Source organism: Myotis daubentonii, chromosome 14 (genome assembly GCF_963259705.1).
Source record: "Myotis daubentonii chromosome 14, mMyoDau2.1, whole genome shotgun sequence".
Lineage (NCBI taxonomy): Eukaryota > Metazoa > Chordata > Mammalia > Chiroptera > Vespertilionidae > Myotis > Myotis daubentonii.
The window spans coordinates 19,906,931-19,932,293 of record NC_081853.1 but is presented as its reverse complement, the minus strand read 5'-3'; the positions used below and the strand labels follow the sequence as shown (position 1 = coordinate 19,932,293).

The following is a 25,363-nucleotide window of genomic DNA, read 5'->3' as shown; positions in this document are numbered from 1 at the left end:
TCTGAGCTGCTATTTTCAAATATATTACATTTCTATACATTATAAACTGAACAATACAACTATATACATATTGTTTATGCAATTGCTTTTTAATCCAGTTAAAAGGGTAAAGAGATCATTATATACCATCTATATATATAAAAAGCCAGCGTTCGTATGGCCATAATGACCTTAAAGGCCGGTCACTATGACACACTGTGGCCAGCGAACCGGCCCAATCAGGGGGTGGGGCCAGCCAGCCAACCTCCCAGCTCCTCCCCCCCCACCCCCCACCCCCGGCCAGCCTGCCCCTGATCAACTCTTGCCCCCTCTCTTCCCCCTGGCCAGCCCCACCCCCTATAAGCCCGCCCCACCACATAGTCCCACAGCCCCTCTCCCCAACCCGCCCAATGTGAGCAGGGCTGGGCGGCCAACCTCCTGCAGCCCCTCCCCCTCACTGCCCCACTCCTGATTGCACCCCCCCCACCCCAATAGGAGGCAGGGCTGGCCAGCCAACCTCCTGAAGCCCCTCCCCCCAGCTGGCCACGCCCTCTATGGGCCCCCACCACTCTGATTGGCCTGCAAACCCTCCCCCTGGCCAGCCCTGCCCCTGATCGCCCCACCCCCACCCCGATAGGGGGTGGGGACAACCAGCCAATCTCCTGCAGCCCCTCCCCCCACCCGGCCCCACCCTAGATTGGCCCTTCCACCCAGATCAGAGGCAGGGCGGGCTAGCCAACCACCCACAGCCCCTCCCTCAGGCTGCTGGCCCCCAACTGGCACCCCCCACCCCATTCGGGGGTGGGGCTGGCTGGCCCACCACCCACAGCCCCTCCCCATGGCCAGCCCTGCCCACAATCTTTCCCCCAACCCCAATTGGGGGCAGGGCCCACTGCCCAATCGCCTGCAGCCCCTTCCCCAAGCCCGCCCGGCCCTGATTAGGGCAGGCCAGCCGGCCAACCTCCTGCCATCTCCTCCTGACAGGCCCAGCCCCAATCCGCCCCAATTGGGGCCGCGCCGGCTGGACTCCACCCATGCATGAATTCGTGCACTGGGCCTCTAGTCTTTTATAATGGCCTTTACTGGTTTCTTTGCTTATTTGTGTTAATTTGAATCTGAATCTGGGATCAGCTGCATTCAGTCTGAAGAACTTCCTTTAGTATTTCTTAGTACAGATCCTCGAGCAGTAAATTCCCTCATTTTTCTCCCCCTGGGAATGTTTTTATTTAATCTTCACTTTTGAAAATTGGTCTTACCGGATATAGGATTCCTGGCTGACAGTGCCTTCTTTTAGCATCTCGACAAAACCATCCCAGTGCCTTCCCATCTGTATTCCTTCGGATAGGCCACCTATTAATCTTACTGAAGTTATCTTGTCAGCAACGAGTCTTCTTTTCTACTTTCTAAATATTTGCTGTTGACCTTGGCTTTCAACATATGCCTACCATATGTCTGGCTATGGTTCTCTTTGCATTGATCCTATCAGAAGGTCTCTGAGTTTCTTGGATGTTTATATGCATGTTTTTCATCAGAGCTGGAAAGTTTTCAGCCATTATTTCCTTGAATCTTTTTTTTTTGGCTTCTTGTTCTCTTTTTTGCACACATGCTGTTGTGCTTAATCATGTCCCACATTTCTCTGAGGCTCTGTTCATTTTTCTTCATTCTCCCTTTCTCCATTCTTCAGATTGTATAATCACTATCAATTATCTTCAAGTTGCTAATTCTTTCTTCTGCCAGCTCAAATCAACACCAGAGGCCCTCTAGTAATTTTTTTTTTTTTCATTTCAGTAGTTGAATTTTGCAACTCCACAATTTCCATTTGGTTCTTTTTTTGTAATTTTATCTTTGTATGGATATTTGCTATTTGAAAAGTCATAACCATTATGCATTGCTTCAGTCTATAGACATATGTTCTTTTATTTCTTTCAACATATTTATAATCTCTGCTTTAAATTCTTTGTCTGTTAAATCAAGGTTCCCTCCCAGACAAGTTTCTATTGTCTGCTTTCTTCTTCTGTGTATGAGTCACATTTCCCCATTTCTTTGCATATCATGCAAAACTGGACATTTTAAGTAATATAGCAACTCTGTATATACCACCATCATGACCTCCCAGGGCTTGTTATAGTTTTCTTGCTTGCTTTTTATTTGTCTCTGACCTAGGTGGACTATTCTATTGAAGTCTGTTTCACTCATCCTCAGTGTTTAACCTCTGAAATCGTCCCGTGGAGGGTAGTCTTGCGGATGCACATAGTCTTCCTGGGCATCTGAGCTGCTCTGCGCCCAACTGGTCAACTGGTATCACACCCAGCTGTCCGTCTCCATTAATTGATATCTGGTTCCTCTATTACTTCTGACAATTCTCTGGGTCATCAATGGCTCTAGTCTTATCCAATTAAGTCAGGGCCCATTTTCAGGAGCAGAGTTTTGCCAGTCCGTGAGGCCGCTCAGACCTCAGGAGAGCTCTTCTTAGTTGCTTCTTGCACCGATTCTCTCTGCTAAAGTCCTGGCTGCCCTGCCATTTTGCTTGTTGCTATACATATCATGGGACTATCAGCCGAAGAAAACCACCACTAAGTGGTCACCACCAAGACCTTCATTGTTTTAACAAAACCCGGGCATGAATTTGCCCACTCTTTGTTCCAAATAAAGTCAGTCCCCTTTGGGAGATCTGTGGAGCTCTCTGTTCTTATAACCTGACTATCCCTCTGGGCAGTACCTCTGTGTAAGTGCAATGTTGCAGGGGACATGCCAATGTCCTGCTTCACCCAGCATAATACCCTGTTCTCTGAGCAGGGCTTTGGGCAAGGATGGTAGCCCCGGGTCTTCCCAGCTTGCACCTCCTGCTATAAAAAAAAAAAAAAAAAAAAAAAACCCACCCTATAAGCAAGCTGCAGTGGGTGCTTCAGTGCCCAGTATTCTTGGCCTGCCATGCCTGGGGAGAGCATCTACCTGGGAAGTGTGCACTCATGCGGGCAGGGAGACCAGTCCTCTCAGCAGCACCTGCCCAGAACAGAACCCCTGCAACAGGAAGCTGAGAGGCCCAAGAGGTGCCAGTGGCAAGTCCCTCCTGGGACTCACCCTCTCGGATGCACATGCCTGGAGTACAGTTTCTATCACACTGAGCTGGGGAGAGGATGGGGGAGAAAGTCATACTCAGATGCTACAGATACAGATTCTCACTGCTCTTACCAAGGTTTAGTGGGTTTTTAAATAGTTCTCCATTTTCTGTATGCCCATAGGAACATTCCCTTCAGCCATTTAACTGCTGAAGATGACATGTAATTATATAAAACATATTTAAATATTTATTTTTATCATTATATATTTACCATATATAATTATAATAATGGAAATATATTTATGATTAGATATGTGCTATATATTTATATACGTATGCCTATCATATATATAATGTTTTCCGCAGCTACATGTTTGCTTTGCTGGGGAGAGGCTCCACCATGCTCCTCGCATCACGGTTCCAGGAGTCAATCAGACTGAGGTTTATAAGGACAGAACAGGCATGGCCATCTTGAAGCCAAGAGCACCTGAAAGAATCATTGCGCCTAACTGCCAGCTGTCCAGATGAAGAGTGAATATACTTAATGGGAAAGTCACCCTCTTGACAGCTTTTTATATTGGTGGCACAGTCCACTGCTCTCTCTCATAAACTAGGTGCACAGGCCAAAAGAAAGCATGTCACTGAAATGCAGTCAGGAGTCAATCCAGACTTCTCTCCTACTTGGAAATGAATCCCCCCTCCACCCCAATACCAACTATAGGATTAAGTCATTCTGATTACAACCACCTGCTAGAAGCTTCACAGAATAGAGCAAATAAAGAATTCCATTTAAACGTCATGGAATCAGACTGCTTTACTGTAACCCCAGAGCCGAAAAGTCTAACAAATCCACTTTGAAGTTTCACAACTGAAAAATCACATACACCTTTCAACAGAAGCCCTTCAAGGCAATGATAAAAAGCCTATAGGGAAAAAAGTTTTAAAATCTTTTAGAAGAAAAAAAAAATGGGGAAGCAAGTAACTTAAACGTCAGGCAGAAAACTCTGGGTTAGGTCATTTGGAAGCTTGCAATTTATTTAAAATCAAAATCTCAAAATCAATTTTATAGTTTACGTCAAGTTAGAGAAGTTATCACAGCATAGGGCAAAACACTGGGAAAGCGTTCGTCTCCAAGCACTGTAATTTAGCTGCAGCATACCTCACTAATGGCAGAAGAACAGCAAGGAGTAGTCCAGACGACGAATTAGAGTAATAGAGGAATGGCAGGCCACCAACACAGGGAAACGCTTCCAGAGCTACTGCTGAGAAGGCAGTCCTGGGAGCAGGAGGCTGAGAAACAACCGGCACAGAATAAATGTCTGATTCAGAGGCTCTTCCCCGGGTGGCCTGGAAACACCACCATCCCTGAGGAATCAGTTCTGGAGAAAGATATTGTCGGCATCGCCCCAAGAAGGCAGAAACACAAGATCTCCTCCTCGTGTTCCTGCCTCGGGCATTATCTTTGAACCAGACATTTCTCTGCTTTATCACGAGCCATGACTGTGAGGACAGATGTTTGAGATGTGAGCACCGAGCCCAAGGAGGTGATTCTGCTCTTCCACTCCAGCTGTTATCACCAAGAGTTTAGCAGTAGTCTTATTTGAGGGGATAAAGCCAGAAAAAAAGTTATGTAGGGGTAGTATTTAAAGGGCTTAATATCTACCCACCACTTCATCTTCACCATGAGAACCCACCAGGTACCGAACCCTGCATCTATAGGGGACTACATGCAATGGAGGCAGAGCAATGCCTCCACTCTTCAACGTCTGTGTCCTAATTCTGGAACCTCTGAATATGTTCCTTTGAATGGCGAAGAAACGTCACCAGTATAATTCAGTTAAGGATTTTGAGATGGGAACACTCTTTTAGATTTCTGGGTGGGTGCAATGTAATCACGGGGTCTTTATAAAAGGGAGGTAGAAGGGTCAGAAGGAAATTAGAAGATGCTACACTGATGACCTTGAAGATGAGGAAGGGGCTATCAGGCAAAGAAAGCAGGCAGCCCCTAGAAACTGACAAGGCAAGATACAAATTCACCCCTAGGACTTCCAGAAGGAACACAGCTGCACTGACACCTTAATTTTAGCCTCGGGAAACTCACTTCAGACTGCTGACCAGAACTGTAAGATAATACATTTGAGTTGTTTTAAACCTTTAAGTTTGTGGTAATTTGTTACAAGAGCAATAAAAAACAACAACAATGCAGGCCCCATTCTTCAGAAACATAATTACCTGATGTTCTCTCACTGCAGGGAGAGAGAAAATACCTGTCTTTAGTAACAAAGATAGACATTCTGCCCCACAGACTGAGCCAATAACGATATGTGTATAGAGAAATACACATGGGCATGCATTCAAAAAAAAAAAAGTGGTTCTCTTATGAAGAAATAACAGGTTGAGGCCCTAACCGGTTTGGCTCAGTGGATAGAGTGTCGGCCTGCAGACTAAAGGGTCCCGGGTTCGATTCTGGTCAAGGGCACATGCCCTGGTTTCAGACTCAATCCCCAGTAAGGGGTGTGCAGGAGGCAGCCAATCAATGATTCTCTCTCATCATTGATGTTTCTCTCTCTCTCCCTCTCCTTTGCTCTCTGAAGTCAATAAAAATATATTTAGGGGGAAAAAAAGTAACGAGTTGAACATTCATGTTCTTCTAATAACACCGTGTTGTTGTCTATATGTTTGGCTTTTGCCTCTGAATAAATATGTTAACATTTCAATATCACCAGCTTTGTGCCTGGATCATACCTGGTCCTTTAGGTTTATTCCTTCATTTATTCCCCTTCATACCCATCCTAGCCCTGTGGGTCAAACGTTCCTCTCTCCACATTACAGAGGAATAAACTTAGGGTCAGGGAGCTCAGTTGTGTTGAAAGCCAGGGTTCAAACACAGCCTGATCCCCCCTGCCCCAGGCCCATCACTCTTCCTCTGAGCTACTTAGAGATTCCTAACTACAAGCCCCCTCCTACCGCTTTCCACCATGCCACCCGCCTCCCCTCATTCCTCCTACACATACACACCCTCTATTCTCCAGCTACGCTGGAAATCTTCTTCACCCACATGGCTTCCTATACCTGCTGCCTCCTCCCCCTCATTTTTGCCTGGTATTCTCCTTCTTACCCTTCTGGCTTCAGCATACACGGGAGTTGCTTTAAGAAGCCTTTCCCAAGCTCCAAGTCCTGAAAATATTAGGTGCTCTGGTTACATAGCTTCATAGTATTCTGTCCGTCCCCCATTATTGTACATAACACATTTCATAAACTACTGCTTAATAACCTGTGTCTGGTCCCTTCCTCTGTCCCCAACACGTAACTTCTGTGAGGGTAAGGGTCACTTTGATCTTGTCGACAACTATATGCTCGGTGAATACGACACAGCCATAACAGAAGCTTAATATTGATTAGGCAATTAGGAGCAAGGATCTCTGCTTTTAGTTGTTACAAAAAGTAAACATATTAACTTACATAACAAATGGGTCTTAGAGCTTTCAACTGTTCGCTAGAAGAAAAATGCTCCCTTCATGTTTCATTGGGCTATTTTTTTCATGGTAATCCCAAAGACTGACTCCTAGACTTGCACTCCGGCTACATTACATCATTACTGAGAGCTGATGATGAGACCTGACGTCTTATTTCCTGAAGGAAACAGTGATAAAGACACGCCTTCTAACTCCACTCGCTTTCACCAGAGTTTAGACCTTAAGAGTTTTTTCCACCCCATTTAGTGGACAGTCTGTGATCTAGGGAATAAGGAGCAAGATTCATATAAAACATTCTGTGAAAGGAGAAGCAGGAAACCCTCTCTCATGTTCCAGGACACAAAAATCCTGCTATGGTACCAGTATAAGCTACAGTATATGTGCTGCTCAGTGCGGTGTGGCCGTCAAGACATGGAGGTAGCTTTTGAGAGCTGGTCTTTCAAAGTGATCTGCCAGGGTGGTTGGCTTGTAGAGCAAGAACAGCATTCCACCGGAGATGGCAGTGATGACAGTAACAGCGATTATTTAAGAGACCACTTCCTGTGTGCCAGGTACTGGCCATTATACGCTGTATATCAATTACCCCTCACCATAGCCCTAAGGGGCAGTTATAGTTATCGCCCTTTCACAGATGGGAAAACTGAGCCCAGGGAAGACAGAGAAGCTAACTCAAGCCCAGATCATTTTTACTCCAAGCCCTGTGTTCTCCACCACTAGGATAGCTCTTCCTGTTGGCTATGGGTTCCTGATCGGCTCGAAAACTGAATTTGCTTAGTGCACCAGTTCTTGAGTGTAAGCATGGGCTTCTTCTTAGAGGGGGTTACTGTACAAAGGATTGTACTTTATACCGGTTTTAACTGTATACCTATTAGTATGAGTGTTTTTATTCTGCGACTTTAAAACATAAAATTAAGATGTTCAAGGAGTAATGGAAAGGAGTAATGAATCAGAGTTGAAACCAATTCAAAACAAATTATAGTAACAATGAAGACTTGCCCAGCCAGTGTGGCTTAGTTCGTTGAGCATCAACCCATGCACCAAAAGGTGCTGGATTGATTCCCGGTCAGGGCACATGCCCGGGTTTCGGGTTCAATCCCCAGTAGGGGATGTGCAGGAGGCAGCCTATCGATGTTTCCCTCTCATCTCTCTCTAAGAATCAATAAACACAAAAAGAAAAACAATGAAGACTTGAACAACTGTGCAGAGGCATCACCCTAATCTAGAATAATGGGCTTTACTTACTATGCAAAGGCTACTGTACCAGACCTAGAGGCAGAGGATCTGGGTTTGAATTCTGTCTCTCCCCTACGTCTGGTACAAACCTGGGAAGACCCTCCACTCACAGAAAACATCTATCTCGGTGTGTTAATTTAATTTAAAAATGTTAATAGTATAAAAGCTCAGGACTCAATAAAAGTGAATTAAATCTGACTTTCACAGTGAATCTAAGAAATGACATATTCCATAGGGAAATAATTCTGACACTTTTCCCCCCAGGAATATCTCTGTTGCCATCCGAGTATTTTTCTAGAAGTTGTTGGCAGGTACTTAACAGGTCATGAAAGAGTAATGTTTTGGGTTTAGAGCAATAGGAACAAGATAGTCCCCAAAAGTCTAATATCAAATGGAGTTTGGTATTTTCAATTAGTCTAGATTTAAATTTCAATTAACAATTGACATTTTCAAAGTCCTCTCCTGCACCACTGTTTCCACAAGTGGAAGAATAAGCATGTCCTCTGCTAGCCCCTCTCCACAGCCATCACACACATTCCTCACCAACACAACATTTGCTATCTCATTTTAATACACAGCTAGCCGCGTTAACTCAAGTGTTTTCTTGCTAGTCACTGAAATCCTCACTGATAGAAAATCCTTTCCAATGAACAAGAATGTATTGGGCATCTAATGTGCACAAAATTCCGCTGCCGGCGCTGGGCAGTATAGCGGAACAGGACAATTCACAAGAAGCTCATTGGTAGCACCCCACACCCATGCTACCAACCCCTAACACAGTAATAATTGCCAGACAGCCCACAGAGAGAACAGATGTCAATCCTTGATGAAATCTGTGCGTATTCTGCGTGTGATTTATGCATTTCAGAGGAACCAGATTAGCCAAGGGTGAAATGACGAGAGGCCAGTAAATAACTTTAAAACAGCGCTCCTGTGGCTAATATGGAGACTTTTCAAATGGTCGGCATATTTCAGGGAATCTGGCAAGACTGGTGGACTGACTGCCACTGACAGTCCCCTGGGTAATTGGTGTGTGTTTTTTATGGCATACCTTGTGCTACTGCACTTCGCTTTATTACATTCAAAGACGTTTTTAACAGCATGAAGGCAAGACCCTCCACTCACAGAAAGACTACAGCCCCCTTTAGTGCAGTTGTCTGGAATCAATACCCGCAGTGTCTCTGTGGTGTGCCTGTACTTTGTGTTAATATTTTGCTATGTCCCTAAGTCAAGGCTAAGAGAATCTGCAAGATCAGGCATGTGGGTAAAGAGCACCATGTAACAGTTCATGGGAATGCCACAAAAGAAATGTGGTTTTCTACATATTATATTAGAATTCATGAAAACTATTAAGGTTCCATCAGTAAAGTTGCCTGAGACACACTGTAGTAATACCTACGCTACTTCCATATGTCTCTTCCCTGTAATAGGCAATGTGTGGCTTCCCAGTTCTTTCTGGAGAATTATTTGACCCTTAAGGCACTAATTCATTCTGATATCCCAGGTTGGCATCAATATGATGTAATCTTACTCTTTTCCATAAAACCAATTCATTGAGTCAAAACTAAAGGTCATTGTGTTGTCTTTGTTAGACTTTTTTAGTGAAACAAACTCATAAGGTTTTTGACTACCATTGTGCCCCAAAATATGGTCATTTTAAGAATGCTAAGACATTACACGGTATAAAGTAGTCACTGAGGTCGATGGTGCTTACACACATACCTCTAAGATTTCGTAACTAGGTGGTCCACTGACCCAGATAAACAAGAGCCATTTGGATTCTGCTGCAAGAGTTTCTTTTCTGCTCTTTTGCTCCTGGGGTGAAAACACATGTGCATAAGCAAAACAATCACAACTTTCAGCAAAAACTACCTGAAATTGTAGACCTCACAGAGGAAGACAGAATATAGAGTATCGACAACAAGAAAGAAAGAGGAAAGCCTTGTAATGACAGCTGAGAATTTAATTCCCCAAGAAATTATCCAGTTAAGTCAAGATTACCGGTTCAGTGTTATCATCACCAGCCGCCACTCCCTTGGGGGCCCCAGGGACTTGCCAAGATACAGGTCGAGTGCTCTGCCTGCTCCCCACATAATTGCCTGCTTTCATTCCTGACAGATACACAATAGTCTGATTTGGAAAATGGTTCTCAAAGAAGCAAGCATTCTCCACAGAGAGAATCCCTTGGGCAGAAAAGATGTGTCCATATTAAATGTTTATCAGTTTAAATAAATAGTTTATAAGGTTTATGTAAGGACTGCAAATGATGGGATAGGGCCAGTCTCACACCAAAAACCCTACACATCCATCCACGAAGATGTTGATTAGAAAGATACAGAGGCGTGTCACTGAAACACAGGTGTACAAACCAATGTATCGCAATGAGTAATTGTTGGGATAGTTTAGGACAGCAACGATCCAAGAAATTCATCAAGGTGGGCCATCTAATAAGAAATAAGTGTTTTCTTCACTCTACAGTATCTCCTTTAAAAAACAGACTACCAGGTGACACAATTGATCTCTTTACTCACAGCAATCAGAGGATGATGTATTGATAAGGAACATCAAGGACAGATAAACAAGGAAAATGTCATTGAGCATCTCAATAAGGGTGCTGCCCGGTCTTGCCACCCCAATTTTATCAACTCACCAGGTGGCCTCGCAGTGACGTGATCTGTTACTATGTGAATGTTTGTGCATTATCCACTGAAATGGGGCCCTGTCAGTAAAGGCAGTTCCGATCACAGTCCCCACCTCATCAGAACCCAAGCACATATTAAACCTCAGGTCCCCTTTGCCACCCCTGTAAGTTACCACAACGTTCATGAGCTCACTTAGAGACAGCTTGGTACAAATCCATATGAAAATCCAGAAAAACTCAATGTCCACATGGAAAATGAAGTAAGTTAGAAAATAAAACATTGTCTGGAGAGACTGACAGAGCACAACTCATTCAGAACCTTGAAGACCATGTGAAGGCTTTTGTCCTTCATCCTAAATTGGTGAGAAATTGTTAAAGGGTTTATAGCAGGGCAGTAACATGATCCACTGCTCGAACTTCAAAGATGATTCTAGTTGAGTGGGAAGAATGCATTAGAGAGAGTGGAGGGCCTCGTGCATGTAGGTCATCCCTCCTTTTTGAAGCTCATATCAAAAAATAATTAATGTACTTTTCCTGAGGGTCTTCCAACCTTGACTGAAGGATCTACGAGGGCAATAACTCATTCAGTACTTATTTTTGACCTCTGCAGTGACTCCCTAACTGAATCCAATTGGACTAATTAATTGATGAGTTGTTTACTTGTCAAAATCCTCCAAAAGGGGTGAGAGGGGGCCAAATTTTCTCATATTGGAACCAGACCCACTATAAAATACACACAGATTCCCAAAGTCTGGTCTCTATGAAACCATTTTCTATGTTGAGATAGCAAGTGGTTATTGAACCCATGTCTGGATTTTTCACTCTTTTGGGGAACCTGTATCTTGAAGATAATCCTCCTGATAGTCTTTTCCCTTCTTCTGCTGACATGAACCCTTCTTTCCACCGCCTCGTTCGCCCCATGCCTAGACTGATAAAGGTTCTCTCCATGACCAAACCCTAGGTAGGCTGTCATGAGCCCAACTAGAACCCACCCTTAGGCATGTCCCTTAAAATCCCAATTTTAACAAGAATCCTTAATTAGTTTAGCCAGAATTCCCCACCTTAAGTATGTGATTACCCTGGATATCTGATCGGGTTCCTCATCCCCCCAACACCTCCACAGGCGCTGTCTGACTACCCTGACCTGCCTTTAGCAAGAATCCTATTAGGTCAGTTTAGCCAGAATCCACTCTTCAACTGGTGTTTCCTCTTAGTACTTTTCCATGCACTGACCCCTACCCTGCTCCTTGGCTATAAATTCCCACAATTCCTTGTGGTATTTGAGGTTGAACTCAATTCCCTCTCCTACAGTAAAACCCCATTGCTGTGGTCCCTGTTCTTATCCCAACAGTCCCCCTAAATAAAGCCTGCCTTACCCTTCTTTAACAAGTGTCATGAGTAACTGTAATCTTTAACAGTACACAAGGGGAGTTAGAGTATTTCCATTGAAACAAGTCAAACCTTTCTCTTTCCAGACTAAAAACAAATGATTTACAGTTTCTGATGGAAAAATGTAGGTCTGGAGGGGAGGGTATTTGGATACGTTTTCATATCAGGGCATGTAGAATAAACTCTAACCTACTGGAATCTTCAATTAAAACATGATGGGATCAGGATACACTCACCCAATATCCTATACTAGAGGCCCAGTGCATAAAATTCATGCACGAGTGGGGTCCTTAGGCCTGGCTGGCAATCAGGGCCTATCGGGGCAGTTTCACCCAGTCCCAATTGGAGCTGGGCCAGCCGAGGCCTGCTGGCTGCCAGCCAGGGCCTGCCAAACGGGGCCTGCTGGCTGTAGGGAGAGACTGGGGGAGGTTGGCTGGCCGTAGGAGGTTGGCTGTGGGAGTGCACTGACCACTAGGGGCAGCTCCTGTATTGAGTGTCTGCCCCCTGGTGGTCAGTGCATGTCATAACGACTAGTTGACCAGTCGTTCCAGTAGTTCGGTTGTAATGGTCGATTAGGCTTTTATATAAAGAGACTATTTTCAGCACAACCATCCCTATTCAATGAGAATCTTATGTAGTCAACAGCCAGTAAACAATTGTTGGCAGTGAGAAATCTGGAAGCTAAAAAGCCTTTCAGCTTTCCCTGCTTATCTAAAGGCACATTTTACTTTCAGGGGCAGGGAGGAGAACTAACACTTTTCAGAAATATTTCCAACAAGATTTAAAGAGCAAACAAAAGTGTTTCTGCTTTAGTATGGTAACTGAATGTTCAGTTAATAAAAACATCCTATTTAATGTAAAAATTTTTATCTATGTTTTTCTCCATCAGTGAACAAAACTTATTTTCCTATCAGATACAAATTCTTTAGGAATAGACTTTTAAACATGCTGCAGTCATAAAAATAAGGCAGAAAGTGAAAGATTAGTGAGATTATAAGAAAATAAAAATGTAGGGAAAAACACACTTGGATCGAAGAGACATCATCATGAATTCAAACACCTATCAAACCAATGGGGTGTTAAAGACAGCAGCCCAAGCCCTTATGTTTGAAAAGAATCATGAGGCTTGATGTCCAACCCAGCATAACACTTTACTTTGGAATTTCCCTTAGCAGAAGGCTTTATAAAATACAAAAATTGCTGTAGCCAGTTTTCTCAGTGGTTAGAGCATTGGCCCACGGACTCAAGGGTCGAGGATTCAATTCCAGGCAAGGGCAAGTACCTTGGTTGCAGGCTCGGTCCCCAGCCCCCGGTTGGAGTGATTGTGGGAGGCAACCAATCAATGTGTCTCTCTCACATCAATGTTTCTCTCTTTGTGTCTCTCCCCTTCCTTTCCACTCTCTCTAAAAATAATCAATGAAAAAAATATATCCTTGAATGAGGATTAACAGAAAAAAATACAAAAATCCTTCTATATTTTATTTTTCTCCATGGTATCCAAAAGTGTTCCAATGAAATGTTCAGTAACAGATGACTTTGGTGTCGTTGGTCTGTTAATGATAACTAAAGGCCTACCACAATATCAGTCTTAATTACCTTTACCTTTTATTTCTAGAGGTAGTTTTCCAAAAAAAAAAAAAAAAAAAAAGCACATAAAATGATAACCAATCCATTCTTGAAGTTTATTAATCAGGGTGAGAATTTCCTGCCATTCTTTAACTATGTCTTGTTTAAAAATAAAGTGTTATAAAAGATCTAGGGGTTACTAGAGGGAAAAAAGCCCATAAGAAGCATATAAAGAAGATCTTAGGGTTTTGTAACAGCTTCATTGATATATAATTCACATACCTATTTAAAGTGTAAAATTTACCTGTTTGAAGTATAAAATTCAACGGCTTGTGGTATATTCGTAAAGTCATGCAATATTCACCACAATCAACTTTAGGACATTTCATTCCCTAAACCCTCATTTCCCTCTTCGCCCAGCCCCTGGCTATCACTATTCTTTCTGTTTCTACAGATTTGCCTATTCTACGAATAGAAGCATATTACACGTCGTCCTTTGTGATTGGTGTCTTTCACTTAGCATCTTGTTTACAGGGTTTATCCACATTATAGCCTGTCTCAGGACCTAATTCCTCTTTGTTGCTAAATAATATCTATTGCATAGACATAACAGATTCCATTTGTTTATTCATCACCATCAATGATACACATTTGAGTTGTTTCCACTTTGAGGCTATTAAGAATAATGCTTCTGGGAATAACCATGTACAAGCTACGTGCACACGTGTCTTCATTTCTCTTGTATCCATACCTCGGAGTGGAATTGCAGAGGCACATGATAACTCTATGTTAATAATTTTGAGGAAATGCCAGATTGTTTTCCAAAATGGCTGCACCATTTTACATTCCCACCAGCCGGGTATGAGGGCTCTGGTTTCCTTGTGAGAGGTTTGTAATCAAGAACACATGTCTCACTTTAAAAACTTCTTAAAATCAAGTTTTAGGTGGGTATTGAATAGCTTAGGAAATAGCCTGCTAGCCTAGAAATTTTTCTTAAAATTTTGGACAACATATTTCTCCACCAAATCCTATCTTTGCCCTCCTCCTTTAAGACAAGATGTATTACATTGTGTAGAAAAGCATTCAGCTAAAAGACAAGCTGAAAAAGAGGTATCAACCAGGTTTCTGTTTTTGAGACAGGTATTTCCTCTGCTAAATGAGGTTCAAAACCACGCCAACTTGATTCTATGAAGCTGAGTACTTGTACTTCCAGACTGTGTTTAGGCTAGCAATGATCATTTTGAGACTTCATGTTTAACAGCTGCATTACACCTGTCTTGTCATTTATTTCTATTTAATTAGATTTAAACATACACACAAACACCCTGCAAGGTTCATTGTCGCCTGTTCTCCCTCCATAGTCCTCTATCTCAAAGTGTCTGGACCATGATGCATTTGTTTGGTTACAGTACTTTTTCAAGCAAATTACTTATATATTAGTTACATGAGAGAAATCGAAATGCTTTATCATCTGAAAATATCTTCCACGTGACAGGCAAACAATTCTTTGACTGCATGGAGGAGTCATGTTCTTTAGTAATTACAGGCATTCCCCTTTTTCCTCACATCCAGCGTAGCGAGACGTCAGATGCCAGTCTATCTTTTTCTATGGCAGTAACATATTCTTTCCGTCTGGAAGAGTCTAAGATCTCTTCCTCATGCGCAAAGCCAGAGAATGTCACTAGGCATGTTCCCTCTCTTCTTAGCCCTGCCTAGACATCCAAGCGCCTTTCTAATCTGATTCATCCGTCTTTAGCTCAAGGAAATGTTCTTCTAGCTTGTATGTAATACATCTCCCTTATCATTGCCCTCTCCTCCTTCTGAAGGGGATATTATTCACTTGTTGGATCTCCTGGATCTGACTTCCAAGTATCTTATCTTTCCTCTTATAATTTCCACTAGAGGCCCAGTGCACGGATTCGTGCACCAGTGGAGTCCCTCAGCCTGGCCCGTGCCCTCTCACAATCCGGGACCCCTTGGGGGATGTAGTAGTGCGCAACGTGGCAGGCAGCCAGGAAGGAGCCCAAGCCGGGCCGGGCACCACTCCCACTCATCCCGGCCCTGCTGCGCCTGCCGCTGCTGCACGGTAGCACACTGCTATATAGGCGAGAGAGGCTGGTGCCACCACAGCTGCACTCACCAGCCGTGAGCCCAGCATCTGGCACCCGCCCATCAGTCAGCTGAGTCATGCTCCTGCTGTGGGAGCACACGGACCACCAGGGGGCAGCTCCTGCATCGAGCATCTGCCCCCTGGGGGTCATGTGCGTCATAGCGACTGGTGAAAGGGGCATTTAGTCGTTCAGTCACTTAGGCTTATATATGTATAGATGTGTTTGGAACTTCAATCTATGTTTTCAATATTTCTTTCACTGAGTCATCAAGGACCCTAATGTAAGTCTCTATAGTAACCATCCTCCCTCTTGATTAATATTTCTGTTTGAGAACCATGAAAGTGAACAGGTATAAGTGTCTGTAAGTGTGAGTTTGCTACAGTGCAATCCACATAAGTGCTCTATTATTTGCATGTTCACATTATCTGTCTCTTACAACAGTTCTCTTTTTCAAGAGGTAATTTTGCCTTGGTGTTTTGCCATTCTCCCTCTCTTGTCCAGGGAAATATGTTTTATTTTCTCAGAACTAGTCCCGTCCATAGACAGGCAACGCGCCAGCCCACTGCCTGTCCCAGTCAAATGCAGCAGGAGCAAACCCTCCCCTCTCGGTTTTCTCAAGTATGGAATAGCCATCTTCCTGCTTCCGCAATGATGCCTTCTTAGCCCGCTTAGATAACGACGATGCAACCCTTTCACACACAGGGAGTGACGGGGGCCCTCCCAAGAGCCATTCTGAGGACATGGCCCTTATTTTGAGGGCTCTATCGGTGGGTCCCCAAGCCCGAAATCCATGTAACAACTATATCGCCTTTCAAAGCCAGAGCCCAAAGCCTATTCCTCAGCATTCATTCCCCGCCTTCCTGCAAACCAGGGAGGTTCCTCACTCCAGATAGGCAAAAATACTATCATCAACGATGACAGCAATAGGGAGAGTTTCTGGAACACTTGATATATAATATTTAGTAATAAACTGGTGGAACTTCCTATGGGTGCCTATTTATCCTTCACTACTCAGCCCAAATGCACACAACAGATACCTTAAAGCGGTCACAAAGTCTCTACAAATAAGTTAAGGCAGAGCTGGGACAAAATTAGAATGTGGCGTGGAGACATTTTAAGGCTTCACTATTAAGATTCAGATAAACTTCACACAGTGGAAAAGTACAATCAAGGTGCAGATTCAGACACACAAGCATAGGGATTTTTGCTCTTGATGACTTTTTTCTACAGAGAAGCCAACTGAGGTCCAGAGAGGGTGAGTTGCCTGTCCAAGGTCACACAGCAAGTTAGTGAGAAAACTGGGACGAGTGACTGTAGTTATCACCATCATCCTTAGAGCCGGATGGCGATGCAGGTGTGTGGTAAGGCTGCTGCTCTGCTGATAGCTCCGCATCCTACAATGGATACTTCCTGTGGGCCACGCCCTGTGCCCTGTTCCACACATATTCTCTCATAAAATCTCCTAGAAGCTTTGTTCATTCCATTAGCTCCAAGTAAAGCAAGTGGGGGGGGGGGGAGGGGAGGATTTTGTCAAAAGTCACATGGCCAGTGAGTACTGAAACCCACCGACCTTTCTATCCCTGTGTTAAACAGTTCGAGAGCAAGCAAAAATAACTGAGCTATGTGCTTCCTCCGAGAAGAAAAGGTGATGAACCAATCAAAATGGTATAGTTTTGTGACTATCAGCTTGTCCGGCTACACTTTCAAGACCCTCACCCACTGTTATGTTACAGACTTTGCCCCAATCAGTCCTGCTCCCTGCCCTGTGCCTCCTGCTTCCATCTCTCCAGCCTGGCCCCTGCCCGCCACATAGCTCTTCCCACTGTGTATGTTGGGCAGTGAGGCAGGGAGGGGGAGAGACCTGGCCCCACCTCACAGACTGGGGCCTCAGTTTTAAGGACAGCTCCATTGCCACTTGGTCCAAAATGTCTGTGCCGCACTCCCAGTGTCCTGTCACAGCGTGCTCTGTCTGTCCATCCATCTCTGCTGTCCATACCAGGCACTGTGTCTACTCAGCCTGGGAGAGGGGTCATGAGCTCCAGCCCCTAAGTAGCCCAGGTAGACGTGCCTGGCTCGGGCCCCCTCCCCACTTCTCCCAACAGGCAGGTGGCATTTTGCCTCCCCTCCCCCCTTACTGGGCCTGAGGACCTGAGATCAGGCCTGGGGAGCTCCTGAGTGGGAGAGAGATCTCAGCGGGGGCGAGGTCTCTGGGTTGGGGGTGGGGGGTAGAGGAGCATCATGGCCTAGGTGGCCTTTGGTTGTCAGATGCCCTCGGGAGGCAGTGACCAGCCTGTGAGGCACCGGGGAGGAAGGGAAGCAATGGGGTGGTAAGCCCAGAGGCCTGGGTCCTGGAGGGGTGGTAGAGAGAAGGGGGGCTTCCAGGGTGGGTTGGGGACTCGGCCCCAGATCTGTGTGAAATCAGCTTTAGAAATCGCCCAGTCCCCGTGCTAAAGTGCTTCAAGTGTCTTCCTCTGACCCCTCCCTTCCAAGGCGCTATGAGGAGCCCTGTGAGGTCATGTTCTCCTACTGCAGGAGGGCTGACAAACCTGGCTTTGCTGGGACAATAGGCTATTCACGTATCACCATGAGCACGTGGCAGAACTGGAGCTCAACCCCCGATATGCTGAAATACAAAGTCCATGACACTAGTCATTACATACTATATCACTCTTCACCAAACTGCTACTTCTTCGTCACTCGACACAAATGTCACCTATTTTAGAAACCTTCCCTAATTACCGAGTCCTATCCAAAGGCTCCTGCCTCTCATTCCTGACATAGCCTCTGTTCACCATTCTCATGTACCCACCCCACTGCCAATAGACTGCATGTGTCATCAGAACAGGAATCATGCCTTCTCTTATTCATTCATTCATTTCCTCAATAAATATCTTTAAAGTACCTGCTATGTGCCAGGGTCTGTGCTAGGCATTCATAGATTTTATTTTTATCATGTTAGCACATAGAAGTCATTCAATATATATTTGCTTAAAAATGAATAGATAGTTGAGAATGAATGGATAGGAAGACGAATAGAGCTATAAAATAATCTACTTTGTGGGAACAAGCTGAAGACATCCCGTGCTGGGCTGGGTTGCCTTTTGCACCCAACAATTCCTGCAGCCCCTTGGAAATAGAAGGAAAGGAGGAACACACGTTATTTTTTTTCCTAGCATAGAGTGGCAGCTAATGGATCTGCACAGGAGCCTAATACCAGAAAATAAGACTCTGTCCCGTTTCTTCCTACGGAGAAGTGTTCCAGGCCAACAATTGGTGAGAAGGGATTTCTGCCGGTAACCTGTGCACATTACTGAACGGTGCTCCACAGTGGCTGCCCGAGTTCAGTGCTCGGTTCCTGTGACTTGGGAAGCCAGTTACAGCCTTTCAACCTCAACCCACGTCTCCTGCCTCTCACCCACCCAGGACCCCTCCAAACAAACGGGAACATGAGGGTGCTTGATTTCGGGAGAGTCCTGAAGTTGTTTGTCTCTCTGCTTTCTCCACATGATGATCAAGGTGACTATTACAGAGAAAGATCTGGTGTTAGAGACAGAACGATGGCATGGAACACTCTCAAATTACTAAAGAGGGCACTGCACGAATTCTTACAGTCCTATTATTCTTCCTTTTCTGCTTCCTTCTTTCATGGGCATGAATGAAGATGCTATGCAGAAGACTTCTCAAGATGACAAATGCCAAAGAATGTTTGCTCTCCCCCAATATCTTGGGACACAGCGGTCGGTCAGTGGTGCCAAGAAGATGAGAGAACAGGATGGGCAATGTACATCACCTTTACCCCCCAAAAATCTTCATACTCACACCTTACATAGCCATAAGAACTACCTCTGCACATCTCCACCTCCTTCCCGAGGCCCAAGGCCAGAGGAGCCATCACCTGCCTCTTCACGTTCTATGGGGTTGGAAGATGGTTATGTCTACGAGGCTAAGAAAAGAACAGTCACGCTGGATGTGAGCAACTGAAAGAGAGGCAGGAAAGCGAAGAGGAATAAATCTCAGGAAAACAAAGCAAAACACACAACAAAAGCAACGGAAAACAGCAGGAAACCAGCCGTGAATGTCAGCAGGGGTTTAAAGCCACATGCTGACTCTGCTTCCTCAGCAGATAGGTCACGGCTCACTCCCCTAAGAGAAAAGAAAAACAGGCCGAGTGGCAAATTCCTAACTTCCTTCGGAAATGCAGAGGACTGAGGTCACAGGGCAACCAACTAAACCAAAATGTAAGGTACCTGTGAACAGAGGCAGGACACCAGCGCTTGCTTCCCGAGGGAGGACACCGTGGACATCAGTGAGAAGTATTTACCTAAAGTCTAACGTGTTCAACAAGCCAGTGCTGGGCAGCAGGTGTCAGAGGAGCTCACGCCCACCTGCAGGGAAAAGACTGGCAAGAGCCCGAGAGAGTATCCCTTGGGGAGCAGGCCTGGGGGAGGGAGCAGCAGCCCCGAGAGAAAGGCAGGAAGCTCCAGGCCCTGCCAGAACGTTCTCCTTCCGGCAGCAGGAGGCTCACGGCCTGGGAAGGGCAGCAAACACTGCTCCTGGGGCCACGTCAGGGCTTCGGGGAACTTTAGGCACTTTGCTGTCACGGGTCTATTTCTCCATAAAAATATCTATTAAACATTATATTTGACAACTCAGTTGGTTTAAAAGTATATAATCCAGGCAGATATGTTATTCAATATTCATTATTATATTCATTTTCTTATGAGTTAAAGTTAAAGCTAAAGCATCTACGGGGAGCCCTCAAAGAACGATGGGCTGTAGATGGACACTGTGGTACTGGGACTAATGGAACACGTCAGCCTGCCTGTCTCCTTTAAGACGCTGGAAAAGTCACTGCAGGGGGGGGGGGCAGAAAAAGCCCCCCAACTCCTCAGAAAGGGACAGAGCTATGGCTGGGGGCACAGCAGGAGCTGGAAGAGGTCACAGTGGAGACCCAGGGACATGACGTCAACAAGACTAAGCCTTCAGGAGAACCACAGAACTCCCCAGTTCAGAACATGACCAGCCTCGCCCTCCAGCTGGCACCAGTGGCACACGGGCAGGGGCAGGGAGCAGCGCTCTCTGAGGGGAAGCAAAGGCCTGGGTGGAGGACAGGCCAGCGGTTGCCAGGCCCTGCGGTGGGAGCCAGGTGGGGAGGTGCTGGCTCCAAGAGCAACAGGAGGGGTGTTTCTTTTTTCTTTCTTTTTTTAAAATATATTTTATGGATTTTTTACAGAGAGGAAGGGAGAGGGATAGAGAGTTAGAAACATCAATGGGAGAGAAACATCGATCAGCTGCCTCCCGCACACTCTCTACTGGGGATGTGCCTGCAACCAAGGTACATGCCCTTGGCAGGAATCGAACCCGGGACCCCTGAGTCCGCAGGCCGACGCTCTATCCACTGAGCCAAACCGGACAGGGCAGGAGGGGTGTTTGTTGATTGTGGTGGTAGATACAGGCCCTCTGCATGTAGCAAAACTCAAAAAGCCACACACCAAAAAGAGTGAACTTTCCACTATGCAAGTAAATTCCTAAGTACATTTCCAATAGTAATAGCTAGAACCGCTTTCCTCCCCTCTCTCTCTCTCAGCATCCTGAACTCCGCAGGCCCGCAGCACTTTCCACGCGTCTGCCGCGTGCACACAGCCTTTCTATCAGGAAGGGAGAATGTTCAAGGAAAACGTTAGATACATATGAATAACCGAAGCCCTGTTCGCGGCCGAGGCAGAGTGAGTTTTGAGGGGAATACAAAACTTTTACATACTTTGAATGCATTCTCATTATATCGATGGCCCAAATCTCCCTCTATTCCTTTCATTTACTGCTTGGATAAAGAGCTAAACAAAATTATTAATGGGCCTTTGCCATAACTAATTAACCTCATCATGGGAAAAAGTGGGAAAACTGGTTTTAAAAAAAAACAACACACACACACACATGCACTTCCTCTAACAGTAATTGTTATTTATCTCTTCTGTTTCTCTATTAAAAGCTGCTCATAACACTTACGACCATCACTGGAAGAAAGAATATTTAATCCATCATAATTCCAGATGATTTATATAGAGATTATAAAGGGGGTAGTCCCTCTCTTTCGCGATTCATAAAGTAGTAAGCTTGCAATAAATCACTCAGCAAAGATTTCCATTCAAGTGCCATCTCCTCATGTGTTAGTTTGAAGGAGCAGGTCCGTGATGCCACGATTATAAATCAAATCCCCATTCATGTGATTGGACCCATGTGTTGCTCGTTAACAGATGTCAGATTTGAGCAAATATTCCATTCTCTGCTCAGGCTGTTCAGGAACAGGACCCTCTATTTATTTATAACTGACTCAAGTGTCCCCAGTCTCCCCAGCAGGAGTGTAGAAGGAGTTAACGTACCAACAATAACCCACATTGCATGGGCCCTTGCCTGCACGTGCTCATACGGGATCCCTGGCCACCTGGAATGACTCACCCAGGGACCTAGAGCCCTCACAGTGTATCGTACGAGTTTACCAAGTCCAGGCTGTCACCGACTATCGCTAGAAGGCATCCTCTGAGCCTTTTCCCTGTCCAGCCCTGTCCTCTGCCCATGAAGAGCCCAGAGAGAATCGCATCACTGCCACTGCTGGTGGGACCCACCAGGAGCCCCCACCCCGTGCCAACAGCGCGGACCTCGCCCAGGCTCCCTAAGCCACCAGTTCTCCTGCGCCAGATGGTGTTCTCCAGCCAGGACTCGCACCCCACTCCGATTCGTACCATGTCACCCAGCAGCTATTCGTCCTCCAAGTCTGAGTCCCTCGTGATAACAACAGCTCCTTTCATTCCCCCTAAAATCCCTCTGCTGGGCGAAGCTGGGACAGACAAATGCCACACTTTCAGCCCAAAGCCCCGCCTCCAACCCAGTCCCTCACCAAACCTCCTCCTAGCTTTTTTTTTTTTAATCATTTATTTGTTCACACAAGTACCTCTCGTTTTTCCGTTTTTTGTTTTTTTTATCGTGGCAAAATATACATACCATAAATTTTACCATCTTAACCATTTTTAATGTACAGTCCATGATAGTTAATAATCCATAGTATTGTACAACCATCATCTTCAGAGCTCTTTGCATCTTGCAAAACTGAAACTCTGTACCCATTAAATACTTACTCCCCATCCCCCCGGACCCCAGCCCCTGGCAACCACCATTCCACTTTCTCTCCCTATGATTCTGAAGATTCTAAGTATCTCATATAAGTGGACTCATACAGTATTTGTCTTTTTGTTACTGGCTTATTACATTTAGCATAATGTCCTCCAGGATCATTCTTCCCCAGTATTTCCAACCAAAACCAAAACCTAATACAAAACCTCTCAAGGGGCTGTCCAACGACTCACCAACTAGGTCTGAACATCGGTCTGGGCCCCAGGCAGGAGACACAAATCTTATAAAACCCTGTATATAAAGTCCTTAGGTTTCAAAGCCAACTTCTCACTACTACTTCTCCCAGAGACCCTGCCTCCCACCACTCTCTATCTTACAGTTTTATTTGGAATGTTAATGAGCATACGCTTCTTAAATGAACCAATGACAGGATAGTATATGTTCTTCCTAGTATTCTGTGTAAGTACAAACAACCTGACTTGCTGCTTTTCAATCTAGTGATGAAATTTCTGAGACTTTTGTCCTGCTATTTTTTATAGCATGACTAGGGGCCCAGTGCACGAATTCATGCACCTTGAAAGGAACTGTGGGCCACGAGGCTGCAGTGGGCACAGGGGTGGATCTCGGCCATTCTCTGCGCCCCTCCTGCTATGGCCCCCAGTCCCCTGTCTGCCGGCAGCCCTGCTCCCGCCACCGCCGCTCCCACGCACTGATGGTGCCAGTGATTGGGACTGGCGCCGGGCACTGGCAGCGGGTGAGAGCTGCAGTTCTGGCACCAGCTGCAGGGGCAAGTGGGGCCATCGCTGGCAGTGGGTGCAAGAGGTAGCTGCCAGTCCCAATCACCCTCAGGAGCGGGAGAGGTGGAGAAGACCTGAGGGGCAATCAGGGCCAGCAGCCGCCACTCATACCTGCTGATGGCGCCAAGCAATTGGGGCCAGCGCTGGGTGCCGGCAGCAGGTACCATCGGTGGCTCTGGAGCTGGCAGCGGGCGTGAGCGCCCAGTGGGACCATGGCATGTGGGAGCAAAGAATTTTCAGTAACTAGCAGAGGCTTGCCCCAGTGACAGCGACCGGTGCCCCACCTTGGTCTGGTGCCCCCAATCACCCGTTCCACCATCCTGCCATGGTGATGCCCGCCATGTTCCACGCTCTGTCACCTGCTGCCGACACCTGCCATGTTTTACGCACGCCCCCCCTCCACGGTGGTCAGCGCACATCATAGCAACCGGTTGTTTGGTTGTTCTGCCGTTCGGTCTATTTGCATATTAGGGTTTTATATATATATAGATCATATGAACCATTTGCTATAAGCCTCACCACAGTCTTATAAAATAAGGCAGAATAAGAACTATTTCAAACACACCTGATGAAACAGGCTTTAAAGAGGTTAAATAATTCAGCTGAGGCCACACAGCAAATCTGTTTCTGAGTCTAAACTAGGCATCTCCTATCCATAGAGCACTTCCCTCCATCAGCTATAATTCATGATATCTCTCTTGATAGGAGACAGGGGGTTATGACCCAAAGGGTATTAAAATATCCTACAGCTGCTCCAAGCCTGCTCTCTTAGTTCTTTTTCCTGGCCATTTTTTAATGGGATATTTAGATTTACCATGCTAAGAAAAAGGAGTGAGATGACTTTCATTGAAGAAGCTTAACTCTCAGCAATTCTAGCTGCAGCAGCAATTGGAAGGCAATCTTTATGTAGCTTCTTGGGCAAAAGAAGTATAAGAAATTGCACTATTTCCTTTTAAATATAAAATACTTATTATCAAGTACCAAGACTCATAAAAATCATTTACAGTATTCAATAAAAAGTAATTTCTCAAGCCATAAATTGTATGTTGCCATGCAGTTTTTATAATTAACTTTTAAGAAATTATCTTATGTCAATTTGTACCGGCAATTCTGGTACAAATCAAAAATTCTCATTGCATGTAGAACAAATTATGTACACTCTATACATACTGTCTTACACCTCTTGGCAATGAGATATTATCAGAAGTAAAATAGTAAATATAATAATAGTAAGAGCCATGATTTATATATCAATTTTGAAATGTTAAGATGGTAATTACTTTACTGCCCACTAGGTGGCAGAAGAGGCAACTTAGCAGTAGTCATGGGGGAAAATGGCTAAAGTTCTAGCAACACAGGTGCTAAAAGGGTGGTTTGGAATACGGTTTCATCATTTTACAGATACAGTGGTTATATTCCACTTTTCCTTTTCCTCTGTGACAGCAGCAAAATGAACGCCATAGTTTGCTTACCAGTAAAACAAGACAAATTGTGTCTACCAAGTTGTGTGTTTATAAGACAGAATATGTAAAAGCACTTAACACAATGCCTAGTTCACAGTAGCATTAGTTTGACTTAAAGAGTTGCTGGCAGAGCTAAAAAGAGAAAGTGGATCTACTGTCTGAAATGTCAAAATTATGATGATGTTTAAATTATTTTTAATGTCTTTTTATTGATTTCAGAGAGGAAAGAAGAGGAAGAGAGATGGAAACATCAATAATGAGAGAGAATCACTGATCAGCTGCCTCTCACACGCCCCCTACTGGGGATCAAGCCCACAACCCAGGCATTTGCCCTGACCAGTAATTGATCCATGACTGCCAGATTCATAGGTCGACGCTCAACCACTGAGTCACATCAGCCAGGCTGATGTTTAAATTATTAATGAGCTGGGATGAATCTCACATTTTGTCACTTACTATAGGTATGTGTTTCACATGAGCTGTATGCTCTCACTTAAGTTACTCCTTTTCTTTCCTTCC

General features: G+C 45.0%; 1 long non-coding RNA gene across 1 annotated transcript in view; it reads right to left on the bottom strand.

Moving 5' to 3' along the window:
- LOC132215343 (uncharacterized) overlaps nucleotides 1-25,363 on the bottom strand; it is a 382,955-nt gene that overhangs the window by 96,655 nt on the left and 260,937 nt on the right. The window lies entirely within an intron of this gene.